The sequence below is a fragment of the Triturus cristatus genome, chromosome 4_1, assembly GCF_964204655.1.
Source record: "Triturus cristatus chromosome 4_1, aTriCri1.1, whole genome shotgun sequence".
Classification (NCBI taxonomy): Eukaryota; Metazoa; Chordata; class Amphibia; order Caudata; family Salamandridae; genus Triturus; species Triturus cristatus.
The window spans coordinates 1,193,997,153-1,194,018,527 of record NC_140585.1 but is presented as its reverse complement, the minus strand read 5'-3'; the positions used below and the strand labels follow the sequence as shown (position 1 = coordinate 1,194,018,527).

The following is a 21,375-nucleotide window of genomic DNA, read 5'->3' as shown; positions in this document are numbered from 1 at the left end:
GACGCAGGGATAAAATGTACTAATGATGGAAATGACGACTGGGCACACATGCACAGTTGTCTGTCTGATCATGAATCCTCTTCAAAACACATGCGCGCCGTCAGTGCCTGGGTTGAATTAGAAAGAAGGTTAAAACAAGGACAGACAATAGGTAAAGAACAGCAGAAGTTACTGCAAGTGGAAAGTGATCGTTGGGGCAAGGTCTTGGAAAGGATCAGGTCCATTGTTCATTTTCTAGCAGAACGAAGTTTGGCTTTTCGTGGTAAAACTGATACTTTGTTCAAACACAACAATGGCAATTTTCTAGGTCTGGTTAAGCTGCTAGCCAAGTATGACCCATATATGCATGAGCATGTGCGTAGAATTAAATGCGCTGAAATCCATGACCATTACTTGGGCAAGAATATTCAAAATGAAATAATTAATCTTATGGGAGCTTCAGTTTTGGACAACATTATTGGAAAAATACAAAAGAGTAAATATTTTTCTGTCATTTTGGATGGCACACCTGATGCAAGTCATCAGGAGCAAATGACGATGGTCCTTCGAATTGTGAACGTGGAAACGATGCCAGTCGAAATAAGTGAATTTTTCGTTGGATACTTGCCTGTTGAAAGCAGCACAGGTGCTGGTCTCACAGAAGCATGTTTGCAAAAACTGCAGGCATTGCAATTGCCATTTCAAAATTGCAGAGGCCAAGGGTATGATAATGGGGCAAATATGAGAGGCTGCAAGAGTGGTGTTCAGAAACGTTTACTTGACATGAATCCAAGAGCGTTCTATGTTCCATGCGGTTGCCATAGCTTGAATTAGTACTTAGTGATATGGTGAAATCATCCACTCACGCTGTAACTCTTTTTGGAATCTTGCATCAAATTTCCATACTGTTTTCTGCCTCAACACAGAGATGGCAAATACTCATTGAGCACGTTAAAGATCTGACAGTAAAGCCCATATCCGAAACTCGATGGGAATGCCATATTGATAGCGTCAAGGCTGTCCGTTTCCAAGTGGCCGCTGTTTATGACGCCGTGGTTGAAGTATCAGAGGAAGCAAATGACCCAAAGGCCAGAACTGAGGCAGCCGGGTTGGCTAAGCAATTAAGGAGTTATGCATTTCTAGTATCGCTGGTGATTTGGTATGACCTTTTGAAGCAAATAAATCTCGTTAGCAAAATCATGTAAAGTAAGGATATGCAACTTGACATTGCATTGAAATGCCTTGAAAAGACTGTCCAGTTTCTGGAAACGTATAAGGAGAGTGGTTTCAAATCTGCACAAGTTTCAGCTAAGGGGTTGGCGGAAGAACTGGAGATGAGCTCAGATGAGATAAGTTTTCCTGCATCTACAAGTTTGCGAAGAAGAACGATTAGGAGACAATTTCAATACGAGAGTCGTGATGAGGGAATCTTAGAACCAAAAGAGAAATATCGCATTGAGTTCTTCAACGTCTTGATGGATCAAGCAATTATGTCCATGACTGAAAGGTTCACTCAGATGAAACATCACTATGATTTCTTTGGATTCCTTCCCGACTGGGGGAAAATTGCTAGCATGAACGATAATGAATTGATGAAAAGCTGTGCAGATTTAAGCATCGTGTTAACCGACAGTTCTGACTCAGATGTTGATCCCGGAGATTTACATACCGAGCTGCAAATGTTCTCCTCCTTGGTGCCAAATAATGCAACAGCTTTGGAAACATTACAATTCATTTATGAAAACAAACTGAACACTGCAGTTCCAAATCTTGCAGTGGCTTTACGCATTGCGTTGACAATCCCAGTTACAGTGGCTTCAGGGGAAAGAACTTTTTCAAAACTGAAATTGATTAAAAATTGTTTGAGGGCATCAATGACTCAAGAGAGACTGAATCATTTGGCCCTGTTATCAATTGAACATGACATTGCTAGATCTCTGGATTACGGACAGCTTATCAGGGAATTTGCAGCACAGAAGGCTCGCAAAGTTGACTTCCTCTCATAAAGAAGTACGCAAGATGTTTTCCATGGTTTTAATCAGACTCGCTATGTTGCTACTCACTAAGTATGCAGAAATGAAAAAAACAGGTGGTAAGATAACGAAAGAAGGAAAATGGAATAGTGGAAACAATATAGAAGAGATAGCAAACAGTAAAACACAAAAAGGTAAAAAAGTAAAAGAAAAAGTTAAAAAACAAACAAATAAAAAAAAAGCTGGGTATTGCTGCTACCTCCACGTGGTGCCTGGTGGAAACAGCAAAAGCTGGCAAAACGCAGCGGCAAATTTTGGCAAAAGTTAAACGCTTGTGTCACGAGGCGGCTATGCAGTGTCTGCAACAGACATGGCCATGCGTAAGACACCATATTCGATATGGTATCGATATTACTGTTTCCGGGCAAAGAGCCACAGATTCTTTCTCTGTGGGGGGGCTGTGGGTCCGGGGCCCCCTGTCATGGCCCTGCAGCCGTCTGTGCCAGTCCCTCACGTTGTGTGTCACAATGCCCTCCTCCTCCTAAATGTTATCGTTCTGAGACGAATTCGGAAGGGTAGGAGCAGCCGCAGGTACTGGTCATCTAACGCCTTTTCTGGACGTTTTATTAAAACACCTTCCTGAGCTCCGCCCCGCCCGGACCCCCTCTTCCGGGGCCCCCTACCTACGCTCCCTGCACAGGGCCACCATGAGCCTAGAGCCGCCCCTGCTCCGGCCTGGCCCTGGGGTGCCCCCTCGATGCCTCTACATACCCAGGGACAGAGGGACGGAGCTCCCCCCGCCGCCTTGACGAACCCAGGGCTAGCGGGCGCGGTGCTCATAGCTTTAGCCACACATCTGGAACAGACAGGGGAGGCGAGTGTCACTCACCCCGTACACATAACCCAGGGCAGGCAGCTGGTACCTGATCTAATTATAATAATAACTCCCTCCACTTGTCATAGAAAGAATGCCGAGTGCCCTATTTCCCCAGGAGAGTCACGCTGTTTGACCCCTTCACATGCCCAGACAAGCCTCAATGGGGTACCTCCTCGCTGCTACCCACCCCCATATACACGGGCCAGACAGGAGGGGTGCCAGCCTGCCACTGCCGCCAGGTATCCAGCCTGTTTCTACCCCCGCAGTAACGAGCACAGGCAGGTAGGCTGCCGCCTCACACCCCAGTCCAGGACAGGGATGATGGGTGCGCGCACCCCTCACGCAGCGCATCGGTCATGAGAACGCCTTTCTCAGCGGCTGACGCTGACGTTTCCCTTTTAAGAGTCAGCCGCTGTTGGATGCTGCAGAGTGTCAGGGAGAGGGTGGGGTGGAGTGATGCAGAAGGGGGCATTAGGTGGGGTGACAGCTCCTCCGTGATCCCTCGGCCCGCAGAGTGACACGAGCAGAGGAGGTGAAAGCATCCAGCCGCAGGTCTGTCTGTCCCCCAGCGCCGCGCCACAGACCGACCCAGCAGATTCAGCCATCATTGCGAAGGGGTCAAGCGGACCCGAAAAGGAGGGGTGTGCAACTCCAGCAGCCCCCGGAGCCCACCATCAATAGCATCGATCGGGAGCGTACCGGCAGCGGCATCTGCAGGCCAACAACCGGACCCGCTGCCCACCGACGCAGCATCCGTGGCCCATCGACTGCGGCACCCAGCACCGCCCCCATCGCTGTCTGCACCCGTCATCGGACTGCAAGAGTCCGCAGACCAGTTCGCGGTACCCCGTCTGCAGCTGCGGTCCAGCCCCAGCAGTGTCTGTGTTCGGTCACCAGAATTGGCGGTCGAACGACAGCAGTAGTGCCGTCTGCCCAAAAGCCTGCACGGTCCGACGACCGGAGTATCAGATTGATAACGCATCAGTGCCAGTGGTCCAGCGACAGTAATATCCACGCAGCCCCCACAGTCGACTACCATCCGTGTTTGACCATCGGACCACTAGCCACAGCGTTCACGGAACCGCATCGGCGCAGAATCTGCTGACCCATTCCAGCCGACAGAAAGGGTGACTGACCCACTGGGCCACCGCCAGCGCCCACCAACAGCACCCACAGACCACCACAAGCAGGTGAGTCCAGGCTGGGGCAAAGGGGCTTTCCAGAGGGGCAGGGGATGGAGAGAAAGGCGGGGCTACATCAGTGTCCCCTGCCCTGAGCCATGCAGTTTGTCTCACCTGATCCATTCAGTGACCTCAGACGTGACGAAGGCTCCTGGAGATTCCGTAGCCAATAATAAATCGTGCGCTTTCATAAAGTAGTGGGTGCAACCAAACACAAAGGTTAGAGAATGCAGGCATGGCTGCTCCAAAACCCCAGAATGAAGCTAGCACGCGTGTTTGTAAGGTTACAACCTCGGAGAGAGCAAGTGCCAGAAGGGCGTGTAGTATACTGTATGTAATGAGGTTTTACATAGCTCTCGTTCGCTTGTCTGATGGTGAGATGAAATGGACGGAGGGAGGTCATACAAGTAGATATTACCCCAGTGAAATTGAGGGTAGTACGGAGGGATGGTGCTGAGTAAGTGTAGAATGAGTTCTCACACTTGTATATCTGAACCTAATGACCTCTGACCACGTCAAACGTGCATTGGAAACCTTCCACTGGCTCTGACCAGTCTAAAATCAAATTGAATACAGAGCTTCAAATCCTCATCCTGGTTGCAGACCCAAATACATCTAAGCAGTATACGTACCCTGAATCACCTACAGTGATGCAGAGCTTTAAATGTCACTTCTGACTGCAGACCTCAAACAACCCAACCAAAGCACAGTCCCTGAAACAGCTATCCCAGGTGCAGCGCCAGAAACAGCGACACATATGGCGGCAGCATGACAGTCTCACCCCACCTGCTGAGCCTGGAAGTCCTACCTCTTGCCAGCGCCTGCAGCTGCCCACTCTGGTTGGAGACTGAGAAATCAATTTCCTGACTACCAGACTTGAACATCCCTACCCATGGTGAAAGAGCCTCACCTTCATGTATTGACTGCACAAAATCCAAAACTGGAACTCTTAAATTGCCACTTACAATGGTAGATTCCTACCTCAGCACCACATCTACCCTGGTTCCACAACCTGGAAGTAATACCCTGGCAGTCTATAAAAGTGCACCATGAGTGCGGATCCTTGAATACGAAACCCAGAAGTCTTTAAATCCCCTCTCTGACCGCCAGCACCTAAAATCCTTACCCTGCTCACCACCTCCTAATATCCTCTTGTTGTTCACGTTGCTCTTAAGTGGAATAAGGTTCTCTTAATACATTAAGCTTACGTTTAGAGGTCGTACTATCTACTTAAGGAATAATTAAAGCTACACATGATCCAGAGCCCACAGTACGTTTAATAGTCGTGTCAGCTTAACTGCTATTGTGCATCGACAAGGAAACTGAAAATTCTCAATTGTAAGTGGTCCGCCACTGAATTAAAAGCAGAAAAAAGGTCTTGAAGAAAGTTGAACAACATTTATTTAAGAAAAAAATTGTGGCTTAAGAACTATAATTTACAAGATAAAAAAAATTGAACTATCAAATGTGTAAATACAAATATTTATGTAGAGTTTCTAAAAAAAAAAAAGCTTACTAATCCAAGAAAATATATTTCCAGTGCAATTTTTTAAACGCTGGAATCCCTTTTTACTACCCTGGTCTCTTCCAATGTGGTTATTTGTACTCAGTCTTTGGTGAAACATAAGTTCCAGTTGTTTCACAACCATCACAAGACCGATTAGGGTTCAGGAGGAATTATTAAAGGTGCAACAAGGACCATTACAAATTCGAGTCTCCTGTCACAAATAAATATGGATGGTCTTATAATAACTAAAAGTAAACAATTCTAATTTTTCACTAGATATTGGCCCGGGAAGAATTCTCGATTCTGTTAAAAAATTAAGAAAGTATTGATTCTAATTAGGAGACTAAATTGACCTCTCAGTCCTGGCATTGTTCCAGCTAAATATAGAGCTGTGATAGCCCGGCCATTGTTTAAGAAACCCAAATTAGATGCAAACAAGTCACTACATTTTAGACTTGCATCACTGATTCCATGTGCTGACCAATTCTGGGGAAAAACTACAAAAGAACAAGGATGCTGGATGACATCAAGGCTGGTTGTGGTTAACAAGTGAGTGCAGACTCAATGGTAATGTCTGCCGCTGATGATCTAAGCACTTGAGGATGGTGGTGGTGTCACTACGGTGATCCCATAGGATCAGTCTCCTGCTTTTGACAATGTCTGTTCATTCAAGGCTTATTCTGCCATCCAAGGTACATCCTTACAGTGGACACTATTCGTTCTTTATTAGAGGACTCCAGCTGTTCACCTTGGATCGTGTTGCAGTGAGATTAAAACATCGTATGTGGGGTGCTAGAGGTACTTCGGTATGTCCCCGCTGTTTTTTTGCTATATGTGGTCTCTGGTTCCTCTTCTATTTGACACACAGATCCTGTTCAGCCTTCAACAAAATGAATCCGACTTCCTCAAGATTCACTTCCCAAGCACTTGAAGCAATTCAAGTTCAGTCATAGATGATAAAATACTTCAGAAAGTAGAACCCACACAAAAAAATAAATTACATTTACCCATAACCAACCTAACAGCTCGGTCTGCACACTTATAGCCTTTGGTCCTGCTCCAAGGCTAGCGAAAGAAGCGAGAAATAGGTGTTAGGACAAAATATTGATTTGAAAATATCGGAAGACAGAAATATCAGATATTAAATATCGTGACCCACAACAATTGTGATGCACAAATATTGTTGACAAGAATATCGTTTTTTGAGGTAAGCAATATCGTTGTAAATAAAATGATGTTATTAATATAGTTTTTGGTAATATAGTGGTAAAAAATATAGTTTTTCAAATTATTTAATGTGTTTTAGTTGATGTATTAATTGTATGTGTTATTATTGTTTATATAAATGTTATGAATTGTTTTAAGATATAGCTTGTAATTTTAAGTTATTTCAATTTTTTAAATTAATTTTTAATAGTAATTTATAGCATCATAGCGGGTTGTTGGGTTTGTAGGGGGAGAGGATGGAAAGCTAATTAGGTAATATTTAAGAATTATTTAATACATTTTATTTAATTTTATGATTGATATTTATTATGTAATTCATGTAATACTGATTTGGTTTTGTTATATGTTATTTGCGGACTGTTCCATTTATAGGGGTATAAGGTGGGAAGTTAATTAAGTAATAAATAATTAACTATTAAATCTTAATGGGTTTTTACTGTTATTCATGGAATGCTTATTTATTTTAGTTGTATGATGGTAAATATGAAGGGTGTAGGGAGGGATGTTAATTAAGTAATAATTAGCAATTCATTTTTAACTGTTAATGAATTATTTGATTTTTAATTATGTAAAATATGGAATACTCATTTATTTTACTTATTTTATGGAGGGGTGCTAGGTTTGTAGGGGTACAGGGTGGAATTTTAAGTAATAATAAACTATTAATTATTATTTGTAAGTCAATTACTTAATTACATTATAAATATGTAAATTGTGGAATAATAATTAAATTTCATTTTATTTTAGTTTCAGGATGCTTGGTTTGTAGGGATCTACGATGAGAAGTTAAGTAATAATGAACAATTAAATATTAATTGTTAATTCATTATTTAATTTATTTTAAATTTGTAAGTTAGGGAATAGTTATTTTTTTGTGGAATAATAATTTAATTTCATTTCATTTTAGTTTCAGGATGCTAGGTTTGTAGGGGTCTAAGATGAGAAGTTAAGTAATAATGAACAATTAAATATTAATTGTTAATTCATTATTTATTTTATTTTAAATTTGTAAGTTAGGGAATAGTTATTTTTTTGGTTATGTTTTAGGTGTTGTTGTTATGTTATGTTAATTGCACTTATAGAGCGCACGGTTACCCTGGGGTGTCCTGGTGCGAAGCACTGGCTACTGGGAAAAACTAGATTGTATGCTACTGGGAGAAGAGCCATGTCTTTAGCCCCTTTCTGAAGGAGAGGAGATCCGGGGCATTCCTGAGATAAAAAGGAAGCTTATTCCAATGCCCTAGAGGCACAAGTGATAAAACTCCTGCCTCCCCAGTTGACTCTTTTAAATACGGGAACTTGAACTTGTTTAGCTGCAGTAGATCGTAACATTCTTCCCGGGACATACCATTGGAATTTACGCCTAAGGAACTCTGGTCCTGCTCCATTAATGGCCTTGAAGACGGTACAAAGTGCCTTAAAGCGTGTTCTTTGTTTAACCGGGAGCCAGTGCAGTTGCCTGAGCTCCTCTTTTACGGAAACAAATTTCGGGTTTTGCTGACAACAATCTGTCCGCTGCATTTTGGGCTAGTTGGAGCCGATTGATGTGTTGCTTCTGGGCATTAAGATATAGGCCATTACAGTAATCCAAGCGCGACATTATGAGGGCCATTACCACTGTCTTGAGACTGCTTTCAGTCAGGAATAACTTAATTTTTCTTATTATTCTTAGGACCAGAAAGCAGGCCGAGATCACCATACTTACTTGGTCACCCATGGTGAGTTTATTGTCCACCAATACCCCAAGGTTTTTTGCTTTCCTTGTGGGTTTGGGGCAAGAACCAAGGTCTTCTGGCCACCATTCAGGTGTCCACACACGGGGATTGTTTCCAAACTTTATGACCTCGGTCTTGCTAGAGTTTAATTTTAGACAGTTGGAGGCCATCCAGTCCGAGATGGCACACATACAGTCATGGGAACGTGCCCTTGTTTACTTTTCGCCACCCTGAGTCAGTGACAACACTATTTGAGTGTCGTCAACATAAGAGGGAGTTGGAAGCCAAAGGATCTAATGACTCCTGCCACGGGTGCCACATAGATATTAAAGAGCGTTGGGCTAAGAGATGAGCCCTGTGGCACGCCACAAGGAAGGGAGAACGGTTTGGACATATAACCGTCCAGATCCACAGTTTGAGACCTATCAGATAGAAATGATTGCAGGAGTGTCCATGCTCGGCCTTCGACTCCAATATCAGACAACCGGTCCATCAACACTTTTTTGATGGACCGTGTTGAAGGCCGCAGACAGATCCAGCAGGATCAGTATGGCATTGCCTCCCTTGTCTACGGCTTCTCTGATTTCCTCTGTGGATTTCAGTAGCGCCAACTCCGTGCTATGGTCTGAACCCATATTGGGATGGGTCAAGCGAGTTGGTAGACTGAAGAAATGCACTGAGTTGGGTGTACATGGCCTTTTCCAGAATCTTGGCAGGGAATGGGAGCCGTGAGATCGGCCTGTAGTTATTAGAGTCTTTTGGGTCCAGATTCTGTTTCTTCAGCAAAGGAAGAACAGAGGCCTTCTTCCATATTTTGGGAAATATGCCCGAACTGAAGATGGCATTCAGCAGGGGCATAAGTGCAGTTCCGATCACTTCTGGCATTTGCTTAATAGCCCGCACAGGGCACGGATCGTTAGGGGCTCCTGAGCAGGTAGATTTCAGAAGTTTAATCGTTTCTGGTATCCCTAGGGGTTCAAATTGTTCTAATACCGGTGGAAGGCAAGAACTGTCCAGTCCGTTCATATGTGAGCGCACATGTGCCTTTTTGTTAGCTTGGGTAAATGAGATGAAAATCACTTCTACTTTTTGTTTTAAAAAGTCGGCTAGTTTATCACAAAATTCTGGATTGCCCTGGCTCTTAGGGGCATTTGGGGTGGCCAATTTTTTAATAGTTTAAAAAAGTTCCTTTGAGTTAGATTTAGCTAGTGCTATTTGCATTGTGAAATACTTTTTTTGGGCTTCTAGTAAAAGCTGTTTATAAGTGGTAATGCAGTGTTTATACCTTTCCTTGTCCGCCTCTGCGTACCTTCTATGCCATGCCCGCTCTAGTTGCTTACAGGCTAGTTTTTTAGCTCTCAGTTCTCTCAGTTCATCAGAATACCAGGGTGCTGAGGGTAGAGCCTGTTTAGGGGTCCACTTTTTTTCAGGGGCTAGATGGTTGCAAGTTGTGCCTAGCCATTGAGCGTAGGCTACTGTGGCCTTTTCCACTCCCAACGGAAGAGGGCGCATTGAACACCTCAAAGAATTTTCAAGTTTCTTAGTGTCCAGTCTTCCACAGTCCCTAGATGCAATATCCTGGGTTGGCTTTATACTGGCTAAGTGGCCCCCGTGACTATTCAATTCAAATTGAATAGCACAGTGATCAGATCACGAGAGCGGGAGAACTGAGGTGCAAACTAAGTCGCGGTTATTAGAGTATATCCCATCCAGGATATGCCCTTTTTCGTGGGTCGGGCCTTCACCAACTGCTTATGATCACCAGTCCCCATAATTTGCTCCAGTCGATTGGTATCAGGATCAAGGGGGATTTCCAGATGAAAGTTAAAGTCACCTAGTACCGTGTAAGAGTCTAGGCATAACCCTTCCTCCAGCATGGTGCCTATTATATCCAGAAATCCAATTCTAGGGCCAGGTGGGCGGTAAAGTAGTATACCTTTAAAGGTCTGATAGTATTCTGAGTGAATACTAAAGGCTAATGCCTCACAGGAAGCTTTGGTGGCAGTAAGAAAATTCGGTTCCACTGATTCGTGGTAGATGACTTCCAGCCCTCCGCCTTTTTTATGTGGCCTATCTAGTGTGCAACAGTGGAAACCTGGGGGAGTTGCCTTCACTAGATCTGGTCCAGAGGCACTGTCCGTCCATGACTCAGTGACGAAGGCCAACTTTATCTCAAGTTCCTCCAGTAATAACGCACATTCTGTGCTGTGTTTGATTAAAGATCTAGCGTTTAGTAAAATACATTTTAAGGGCCCTATATCGGTAACATTAGTCTTCTTGGCTGGTCAAACACCTGGGCCAGAAGCTGGCAGGTCAAGGATGCGGGGGAGATGTAACCGGCATCTGGGGCAAGTACTTTCCATGCCTTTATCAAAATGCCTTTAGGGGGATATAGTGGCAGCTACGCCTTCCCTTACCAGGATTAAGTCTGCATAGCTCTTCTCTGGTGTAACTCATGGAATCTAGGGATAAATGGTCAGGGGGACTGGCCCTGAGCCCGGTCCGAGTGCGGATGGGCGCAGACGGGCTTGCCTTAGGCGCCACTTTGGCGCGCCAGCGGCACGCCCGTTGCGCGTCCGCATCAGCGTGCTGGCTAAATAGCCTGGCGTCCGACCACTAGACCGGTAATGATCATAAATGGCGGCCCGCCGGTTCGATTCCCCTCCCTCCCTTCACCTTCCTTTGTGCAAAGTGGCAGTGCAAGCAGCAATTTAGCAGCAAAACAGTTTAAAATATTTAAAAGTTAGACTCAAGTCACAGTAAAAGTTTAGAAGCCTCAAATCACAATGATGGTCCTCTCCTGGCGAGCATTGAAAGCAGCTTCGCCCAGGTAACCAGCGCTGCACGTCCATGTCAGCATGCTGGCTAAATAGCCTGGCGTCCGACCACCAGACCGCCAACGATCAAAAATAGCGGCCCGCTGGTTCGATTCCCCTCCTCCCTTCACCTTCCTTTGTGCAAAGTGGCAATGCAAGCAGCAATTTAGCAGCAAAACAGTTTAAAATATTTAAAAGTTAGCTGCTGGCTGCTAGGTTTGTTGGAGAATAAGGTGTGAAGTTAATAAATTATTAATTGAATAGCAATTATTTCAGAATTGATCATTTTTTATAGACTACTAGCTATGTAATTTGTGTTTTCGTTTTTCAGTATACATATAGATGTTTTATGTCAATTACTTTTTTAAATTAAGAGTTTATTATTTTTTATACATATATGTCATGTGTTTGAAGTGAAGTATTTTCCCTACTCTTGCTTAGAATGCAGGTGGAAGAGTAAAATTAACCTCTTCGCAGGTAACACTTTCCCTATTGTTGCTCTTAGTGGGAATTGTACATTTCACCCCATCCGAAATTCAGCGAGTTTCCTACTGGTGCACAGACTGGAGTGGGAATAGTACGTTTTACCCCTCTATTTTCCCTGCTGTTGCGCTGTCTGGAGTGGAAATAGTAAATTTCACCTCTCCAAACTCCAACACTTTCCCTACTGTTACACAGACTGGAGTAGGAATAATACATTTTAGCCCTCTGAAATCCACTCCTTTTCCAACTCTGGACCTGTTTGAAGTGAGAATAGTACATTTAATGTTGGTTAAATAGAGTTTATAGCAATCATTGTTTTATTTTTGTATAGTTTATATTATTTATTTTTTAATCAATGTTAATGTTTATAGCATTTTTTGTAAATGTGTTTTTTTGATTTTTCATTTGCTAATGTTTTATTTATTGTGTATATTAATTAATATATTTTTTCTAATTCAATTGTTTACATTTTTTATGGGTTTATTGTGTGTTTATGTTACAATTATAACAATACATATGTGTGTGTGTGTATATATATATATTCACTGAAAAAACCATAGGTTTCAGGGGCGTTATAGTTAGCTGGACTTTTCACTCATACAAAACCATTGAAATTCCCCCGTTATAGTTAGTTCAGCTAACTATAACTCGCGCGCCCGCAATGCACTGCTGATGACGTCACATATTACATGGTCAGTGACATCACTCATGACATCACTGATCACATCTCAAATGACATCACTGATTACATCATCCAGTAAATGTGTGTTTTTCTGAAAATTACATATGTTTTATATATGTATATCTCAAGGTCGATGGAAGAATAAATGGGTATATAAGTGTCTAAATGGATGATTTGTTTTTGAAAAATTGATTGTATAACTGACTGATTAAGTGTATCTTAGTGAATACATGGCTTAGTGAGTAATGTTTAAATATGTAAATATCTGTATCAGTCTCTCACTTTGTGTATAAGTGGCTGCATGGGTTGGTGAGTAGCTACATGAGTGTCTATATAGGTTATTAGTTGGTTTTTTGAGTATCAGTATGAGTGTCTGAGTGTCTGTATGGTTCGGTGGGGGGTATTACGTAGTGCATAGGTGCATGAATGAGTGACTCACTGTTTGTATGTGTTGAAAACAGCATGTGTGCAGGACTGTATGGGTGGATGAGTGTGTGCATGGGTGTGTTAGTGAGTGAATGATTGTCTCAATAGTGTCTTTAAGAGTAACTACATATGTTTTAAACTAGTATATGTGACTATTGGTGTATATAAGTGAGTATATGTGAGAGTGAGAGATTGAAAGAGTTCCTGTATGAATAAGTATGTGTTTCTATAAGTGATTGTTTAAAAGACTAAGTATGTGTAAGTTTCTGTAGAAGTAAGTGTGGTGGTGTGTGTATAACTGTATATGCAAGTGAATGGATGTTTGATTCTTTATTAGCATGAGTGACTATGTGTGTGAGTAACTCTATGGATGAGTGGCATTGTGTAACAGGATGTATAGGTGTATGAGTAAATATGATGCGTGACTGTATAGGACTATTGGTGAATGAGTGGATGTGTATGCGGATCATAGAATTACTGAATAGGTTGTTGTAACTGATATTGGTATGTCCATTGTTTGGAAAATATTAGTTTCTATTTTTGAATGTGTGTATCAAAGGTTATATTAGGGGAGAGGAGGTCTGCCACTCTATCACAAGGATGATCTCATCAGTGATGTCATTTGAGATGTCATCAGTGATGTCATGAGTGATGTCACTGACCATGTCATGAGTGAAGTAATATGTGACGTCATCAGCAGTGCATTGCGGGTGCACGAGTTATAGTTAGCTGAACTAACTATAACAGGGGAATTTCAATGGTTTTGTACGAGTGAAAAGTCCAGCTAACTATAACGCCCCTGAAACCTATGGTTTTTTTCAGTGAATTTCTAAGGTTTTTTAAATGCTAATTCTTAACTATAACGTGCCTGAAACCTATGTTTATGTGACTATTGGTGTATATAAGTGAGTATATGTGAGAGTGAGAGATTGAAAGAGTTCCTGTATGAATAAGTATGTGTTTCTATAAGTGATTGTTTAAAAGACTAAGTATGTGTAAGTTTCTGTAGAAGTAAGTGTGGTGGTGTGTGTATAACTGTATATGCAAGTAAATGGATGTTTGATTCTTTATTAGCATGAGTGACTGTGTGTGAGTAACTCTATGGATGAGTGGCATTGTGTAACAGGATGTATAGGTGTATGAGTAAATATGATGAGTGAGTACATGTATGAGTGACTGTATAGGACTGTTGGTGAATGAGTGGATGTGTATGTGGATCTTAGAATTACTGAATAGGTTGTTGTAACTGATATTGGTATGTCCATTGTTTTGAAAATTTTTGTTTCTATTTTTGAATGTGTGTATCAAAGGTTATATTAGGGGGAGAGGAGGTCTGCCACTCTATCACAAGGATGATCTCATCAGTGATGTCATTTGAGATGTCATCAGTGATGTCATGAGTGATGTCACTGACCATGTCATGAGTGAAGTAATATGTGACGTCATCAGCAGTGCATTGCGGGTGCGCGAGTTATAGTTAGCTGAACTAACTATAACGGTGGAATTTCAATGGTTTTGTACGAGTGAAAAGTCCAGCTAACTATAACGCCCCTGAAACCTATGGTTTTTTCAGTAAATTTCTAAGGTTTTTTAAATGCTAATTCCTAACTATAACGTGCCTGAAACCTATGTTTTTTTCAGTGAATTTCAAAGGTTTTTTAAATGCTAATTTCTAACTATGCCTACAGAGATAGGACATGTGAAGAAAAAAGAAAAAAACGCACAGAAAGAAAAAAAAAGAAATGCTGAAAGAAGCAAAAGAAGTCCTCAAAGACGAAGAAAAGTGCAGGAAGAAGGATAACGTGCAGAAAGAACAAACAGAAGAGCAGAAAGAAGCCTTGTTGCAAAATCATCCTGTACCCTCAACTTTTTCAGACGGATACTGGTGGTAACTGAGTCTGACTAACCAGTCCTAGAGCCAGTGCTATGTTCAAAGACACTCAGAATACAGTGAAAACACCTACATACACTAGGGAACACTATGCGTTGGGGTCCCCCTGTGATTAGCATGACCTCCTCTGTAAGCCCCTAGTATATAATAGGGCAGGGGATTAAAACTACCTCTTAAAACGCGCCACAGGGCGTCTTTGCACATGTCACCTCAGGCCCCGTCCCCTCCCTTCCCCACTGTGTAAACACGCCCTGTGGCCATTTTAAGTTGGGAGATTAAGTCCCCTTGAATCCTGAGGATCCCTAGGGTCCAACTAGCCCACTAGGTACCTCCAGTAAGCGCCACAGAGCTGCGTTGCAGAGAGGTGTAAAAAGTGGCACGGCCTGGACCACCTCTCTGCAACGCAGCTCAGTGGCGCTTACTGGAAGCACCTGGTGGGCTAGTTGGCCCCCAGGGTCCCTCAGGATTGAAGGGGGATTATTTCCCCAACTTAAAACGCGCCACAGGGCGTGTTTGCACACGTTAACTCAGGCCCCGTCTCCTCCCTTCACCACTTTGTAAACACGCCCTGTGGCCGTTTTTAGTTGGGAGATTAAGTTCATTTGAATCCTGAGGGTCCCTAGGGTCCAACTAGTCCACTAAGTACCTCCAGTAAGCGCCACAGAGCTGCATTGCAGAGAGGTGTAAAAAGTGGCACGGCCTGGACCACCGCTCTGCAACGCAGCTCAGTGGCGCTTACTGGAAGCACAGGTGGGCTAGTTAGCCCCCAGGGGCCCTCAGGATTGAAGGGGAATTATTTCCCCAACTTAAAACGCGCCATAGGGCGTGTTTGCACACGTCACCTCAGGCCCCGTCCCCTCCCTTCCCCACTGTGTAAGCACACCCTGTGGCCGTTTTTTAAGTTGGGAGATTAAGTCCCCTTGAATCCTGAAGATCCCTAGGGGCAAAATAGCCCACTAGGTACGTCCAGTAAGCGCCATTACAGAGAGGTGTAAAAAGGGGCACGGCCTGCACCACCTCTCTGCAACGCAGAGCAGTGGCGCTTACTGGAAGCACCTGGTGGGCTAGTTGGCACCCAGGGTCCCTCAGGATTGAAAGGGAATTATTTCCCCAATTGAAAACGCGCCACAGTGCGTGTTTGCACACGTCACCTCAGGCCCCGTCCCCTCCCTTCACCGCTGTGTAAACGCGCCCTGTGGCCGTTCTAAGTTGAGAGATTAAGTCCCCTTGAATCCTAAGGGTCCCTAGGGTCAAACTAGCCCACTAGGTACCTCCAGTAAGCACCACAGAGCTGCGTTGCATAGAGGTGTAAAAAGGGGCGTGGCCTCAGAACACCTATCTGCAACGCAGCTCCCTGGCGCATACTGGAGATACCTGTTGGGCTTGTTGGCCCTCAGGGACCCTAAGTATTGAAGAGGAATTAATTCCCCAACTTACAACTGGCCAGGGGGCGCGTTTGCAGAGTGCTGCAAGGAGGGGGCGTGGCCTCCGGCGCGATGCCGGTCTTTTATTTATTTTATTTTTTTAAGACGGAGGGCTGTGTGGCCACCCTTCTTTTTCTAATTTACTGGCCCTGGGGGCCCCATCCCCCCGGGCCTGCACTGCACCCTAATGTTTTTTTGTTGAAAAAAATTAATTTGGCCCTCCCAAGGCCTTAATCGGCCCCGGGGACCCCAACCCCCAGGTCATGGCATTTTTTTTTTTTATTCTTTAGGAGGGGGCTGCGTTGCCCCCCTCCTCAGGCCACTTATGGCCCCGGGGACCCCATCCCCCGGGGCCGGCCTTTGTTTTTTATTATTTTTAAAAAATATATATTTATAGAAACATCTAGGACATGCTGGACAAACCGTATGTACCTATCACCATGACGATTTGCGTGATATTCATTAAGAGACGACTATGCATAGAATGAATCCACATGGAATGTATTTACAATGCTAGTAAAGCTCCGACGTGTCTGACGCCCTACCGTGTCTAATTCCGGTGCCCCCGCCGGTGGGAACTCTCCAAGTAGACACCCTTGTCGTTTATTTATACAAACATGGGTAGCTATTGATGGACACATTTAATATACACGCACACCAAGCCATTCAAAGGGGATTCGACAAAAATTCGACCAAACTATGCAAGAAACCCCCCTCACGGTTAATAAAACACACATCCACCGCCGGATGTGTAATACTTTTTATTTTACTCTCTGGAAAGGAGACGAACCTCACCTTAGAGTCACAATGTATTGCATATTATATTTCACACCCCGGTTCATCTTATATCACACTTTTTGGTGCATAGTTTATACCATATACTATATCTAGTTTTCATTTTCAATCGTGCTCTCAGGACTATGTTCTATATAACACTGCATCCACCTACCCTTTTCACGGGCAAGACATTTTGTGATGGGGGTGGAGGGTCAGGGGGTGTTTCTGCCAAGTGGGCCCGGAGTCACAGTCACAAACGTCCTCTTCTTCCTGAATAAAACTGAGATTATGCTGCATACTTGTTCATATTTTAAGTAGTTCGCACAGACACACATTTTAAAAACAATAAAGTTCCTAATACCCACCTTCTCTGAACAGTTAGCTTGCTGCCCCATCCACCTCCTCCCTATCCTCTGTTGTCTGAATCCATGGACTAGCCTCCTCCTTCCTGCCATGCATGGTCTGATGTGCTGCCACTGCCCTCCATTTAGCATGATGCACCAGTCCACTCCTCCTGCCCTCCATTGCCCAATTCTATGGCCCATCATTGACCTCCTGCTTAGCCTCTGTGCTTAGCTTGCTGCCCCTATTCTCCTTCCCCCTTTCCCTCCGATGTATTTGTGCATGCCCCTGCTCCATCCTTTTTGCCCACCATGTTCCATGGACCTGCCCCTCCTATCTACTCTGAGTGTTCTGTTGAGCTGCCACTCCCCTCCCACCTGCATAGCATTGTCAGATGCCTGTAACCTGTCCCTGCCACCTCCACCCTGCCTGTCCACATGCCATGCCCCTATCCCCTTCATCTTGTCCTCCATGGTCCATTTTACTGCCACAACCTTCTGCCCTCCCTGGTCTGTTGTGCTGCAACTGCTCTTCCTGCATGCCCGCGTGGTCTGTTGTGAGGCCCCTTCCCCTGAACTCTCTTGTCTGTGCCCAGGTCCTGACCCTCACGTCTATCCTCCATGGTCCTTTGTGCATGCCCCTGCACCCTCCTTCTTGCCCATCATAGCCATTGTGCTGCCACTAACCCTCCTGCTTGCCATGCATGGTCTTCTGTGCTGCCATGGCCCCTCCCACCTTCCCTGTGTGGTCAGCTAGCTGCCCCTGACCCCTCCCACCTTCCCTCCATGGTCTGTGTGTACGCCATCATAGTCTCATTGTTGCTATCCATGGTGTGTCTTGTTTCTAGTGCCCATCCTGCCTGACCTCCATGGTCATCTTGCTGCTCCTGCCCTGCCCCCTTGCCCCCAGCCCTCTGATTCCATGTGTAGACCCCTATTCCCTCCCTCCTGGCTTGTCTGTTCCATTGTAATGCCCCTGATCCGTCCCTCCTGCCCTTTATGGTCTGTTATGCTGCAGCTTTTTCTCCTGTCTGTCCATTATGGTCAGCTAGCTACCATTGCCTCTTTCCCCTCTGTTCTCTGTTGTCCATGTGCATGGTCCTGTCCCCTCCCTATTGCTTTCTATGGACTGTTGTGCTGCACTCCCGTCACGCATACGCTGTGTGGTGTATTGTGCTGCTGCAAACCCTGATGCCTGCCCTGTAGGGTCAGTTTGGTGCACCTCTCCATGTCCATCCTGTCCTCTGTTATCCGAGTCTATGTCCCTACCCAAATTCCTCCTGCCTACCATGATCCAATGTACCATACTTGCGAACATTTTGAACTTGGTAAGAGGGAGATTTTTTTAAAAAACGGTGGTATTGATTTTCCCCTTTGAGTTACATTGAAAAAGAGATTGTAGACAGGAGACAGATCAAAGAAAGCTCATTTGAGCTTAAAAACATTGGACATTTCCTGGCTGAAACGGGTCTGTTGGCATGTATGGTTGTACTACCACTGCCTCTTCCTTCTGCCCACAATGGTCTATTATATTGCCATAGCCTCTCTTGCCAGTCCTGTATTGTTGGTTTGTTGCCCCCGCCCCCCTTTCCACTGCCCTCCATAGTCTGTTGTGCTGACACTGCCCTTCCTGCCTGCCCAGTGTGGTCAAATTGTTGCCTCTGCACTCTCCTACCTGCCTTCAATTTTCAGAGTCCGTGCCCCTTACATTATTTACAAAAGTGTGGAACGCCTGACGTCATCTTGATGTAATCAAAACTGTAATACCTAGAGTATTTCCTTTAGAAATTACATATATGAGAGGGTCTTATTTGCATCAAAATTATGGTTAGTGCTCTAAAAAACTAAAATGAGGACATATTTTCTGAGTTTCCAAATAGTGACAAAGAACTTTTAAATTATTTGTAATCTTTATGTTTTTTTTATCCAGTTGACCACTTGATTAAATGTTGCACCTAGGGGAGAGGATGTGGTGTTACTTCCAGAGCTGCAGACTTTGCAACTGGGGAATCAGGTTGGAGTTTCTGCTTCAGCTCAACATTCTGTGATTCTGGTCAAATCACTTAATCTCCCCATGTCTACAACCAAAATGAATTTGATCTTGTGTGATGTAACCAATGTGCATGTAAAGCACTCCAATACCTGACAAATACACAAAAAATAAGTGTTTTGCACACTTCTGTCATTGGGCTACATCTGGGTGATATTTGTGCTGCATTTGGGCTCTATTGTCTCTGGTGGCCATCTTGGGAGATTTATTTGTTATGAAGTTTCCTAATTTCCTCATTTACTGCAGTCTCCTCAGTAGGAAATACTTTCAGTTTTTTACTTTGGTTCCATCAAGAAGGCATTCAGATGTGTCACACATTTGCCATAAATTCTGAATGTTAGCACTCTAGTTGCTCATTAGATCACTGTAGTAAAGCTACTGCTCACCAGGGAAGTCTGCTGCTGGTATTCAAAGTGCATGTTTCAGTCTGCATGTCAGAATTTTTTTATGAAATTGAAGAGGATTTGAGAAGTCAAAATGTGCCCTAATTTTTCTTTCTGCAGAACTAATCATAATTTCTATGGCAAAATGAACCCCCTCATTTTGTTCCTTTGTAAATTAAATGTTTTAAGTGTTACCACTTTATTCCAATCAAGATGGCTTCAGGTGTGCCATACTTTTGTCATAAGTAAGATCGTTAGCGCTCTAGTTGTTCGTTAGAACACTCTGGGACATTCTGTAATTGGGCTATACTTGGGCTACATCTGGGTGATATTTGGGCTACATTTGGGCTCTTTTGTCTCTGGTGGCCATCTTGGGAGATTTATTTGTTATGAAGTTTCCTAATTTCCTCATTTACTGCAGTCTCCTCAGTAGGAAATACTTTCAGTTTTTCACTTTGGTTCCATCAAGAAGGCATTCAGATGTGTCACACATTTGCCATAAATTCTGAATGTTAGCACTCTAGTTGCTCATTAGATCACTGTAGTAAAGCTACTGCTCACCAGGGAAGTCTGCTGCTGGTATTCAAAGTGCATGTTTCAGTCTGCATGTCAGAATTTTTTTATGAAATAGAAGAGGATTTGAAAAGTTAAAATGTGCCCTAATTTTTCTTTCTGCAGCACTAATCATATTTTCTATGGCAAAATGAACCCCCTCATTTTGTTCCTTTGTAAATTAAATGTTTTAAGTGTTACCACTTTATGCCAATCAAGATGGCTTCAGGTGTGCCATACTTTTGTCATAAGTAAGACTGTTAGCGCTCTAGTTGTTCGTTAGAACACTCTGGGACATTCTGTCATTGGGCTATACTTGGGCTACATCTGGGTGATATTTGGGCTTCATTTGGGCGCTTTTGTCTCTGGTGGCCATTTTGGGAGACTTTTTTGTTATGATGTTTCCTAATTTCCTCATTTACTACAGTCTCCTCAGTAGGAAATACTTTCAGATTTTAACTTTAATTCCATCAAGAAGGCATTCAGATGTGTCACACATTTGCCATACATTCAGAATTTTAGCACTCTAGTTGCTTATTAGATCACTGTAGTAAAGCTACTGCTCACCAGGGAAGTCTGCTGCTGGTATTGAAAGTGCATGTTTCAGTCTGCATGTCAGAATGTTTTCATGAAATAGAAGAGGATTTGAGAAGTCACTCAAAATGTGCCCTAATTTTTCTTTCTGCAGCACTAATCATACTTTCTATGGCAAAATGAACCCCCCCCCCCCCCCCATTGTGTTCCTTTTTAAATTAAATGTTTTAAGAGTTACCACTTTATTCCAACCAAGATGGCTTCAGGTGTGCCATACGTTTGTCATAAGTCGGACTGTTAGCGCTCTAGTTGTTCTTTAGAACACTCTGGGAAGCTGCAGTAGAACACAAAGGAATCAACTGACAGTCTCTGCCCTTGTTGGATGTACATGTTTTACTGAGAATGTCAGACTTCATTCTCACATGACTGAGAAAGATAATGTGAATTTACAGAAAATATGCTCTCAGTTTAGCTTATAGATCACCTTCCAAACCTCTGTGGGAAAAGCATGAGAAAATAGTTTTCTCTCAAACATGATTCATGATATCATAGCAGAA

At 43.6% G+C, this 21,375-nt stretch overlaps 1 protein-coding gene and 1 pseudogene across 1 annotated transcript in view; both read left to right on the top strand.

Moving 5' to 3' along the window:
- Positions 1 to 824: 824 nt before the first annotated feature.
- LOC146856362 (uncharacterized) lies at positions 825 to 1,985 on the top strand (annotated as a pseudogene).
- A 1,270-nt stretch (positions 1,986 to 3,255) lies between these two features.
- RTBDN (retbindin) overlaps positions 3,256 to 21,375 on the top strand; it is a 133,961-nt gene continuing 115,841 nt past the window's right edge. Inside the window, exon 1 of the mRNA XM_085654476.1 lies at positions 3,256 to 4,019. The gene's annotated coding sequence lies outside the window, so the exon portion shown is untranslated. The remainder of the gene's footprint in view (positions 4,020 to 21,375) is intronic.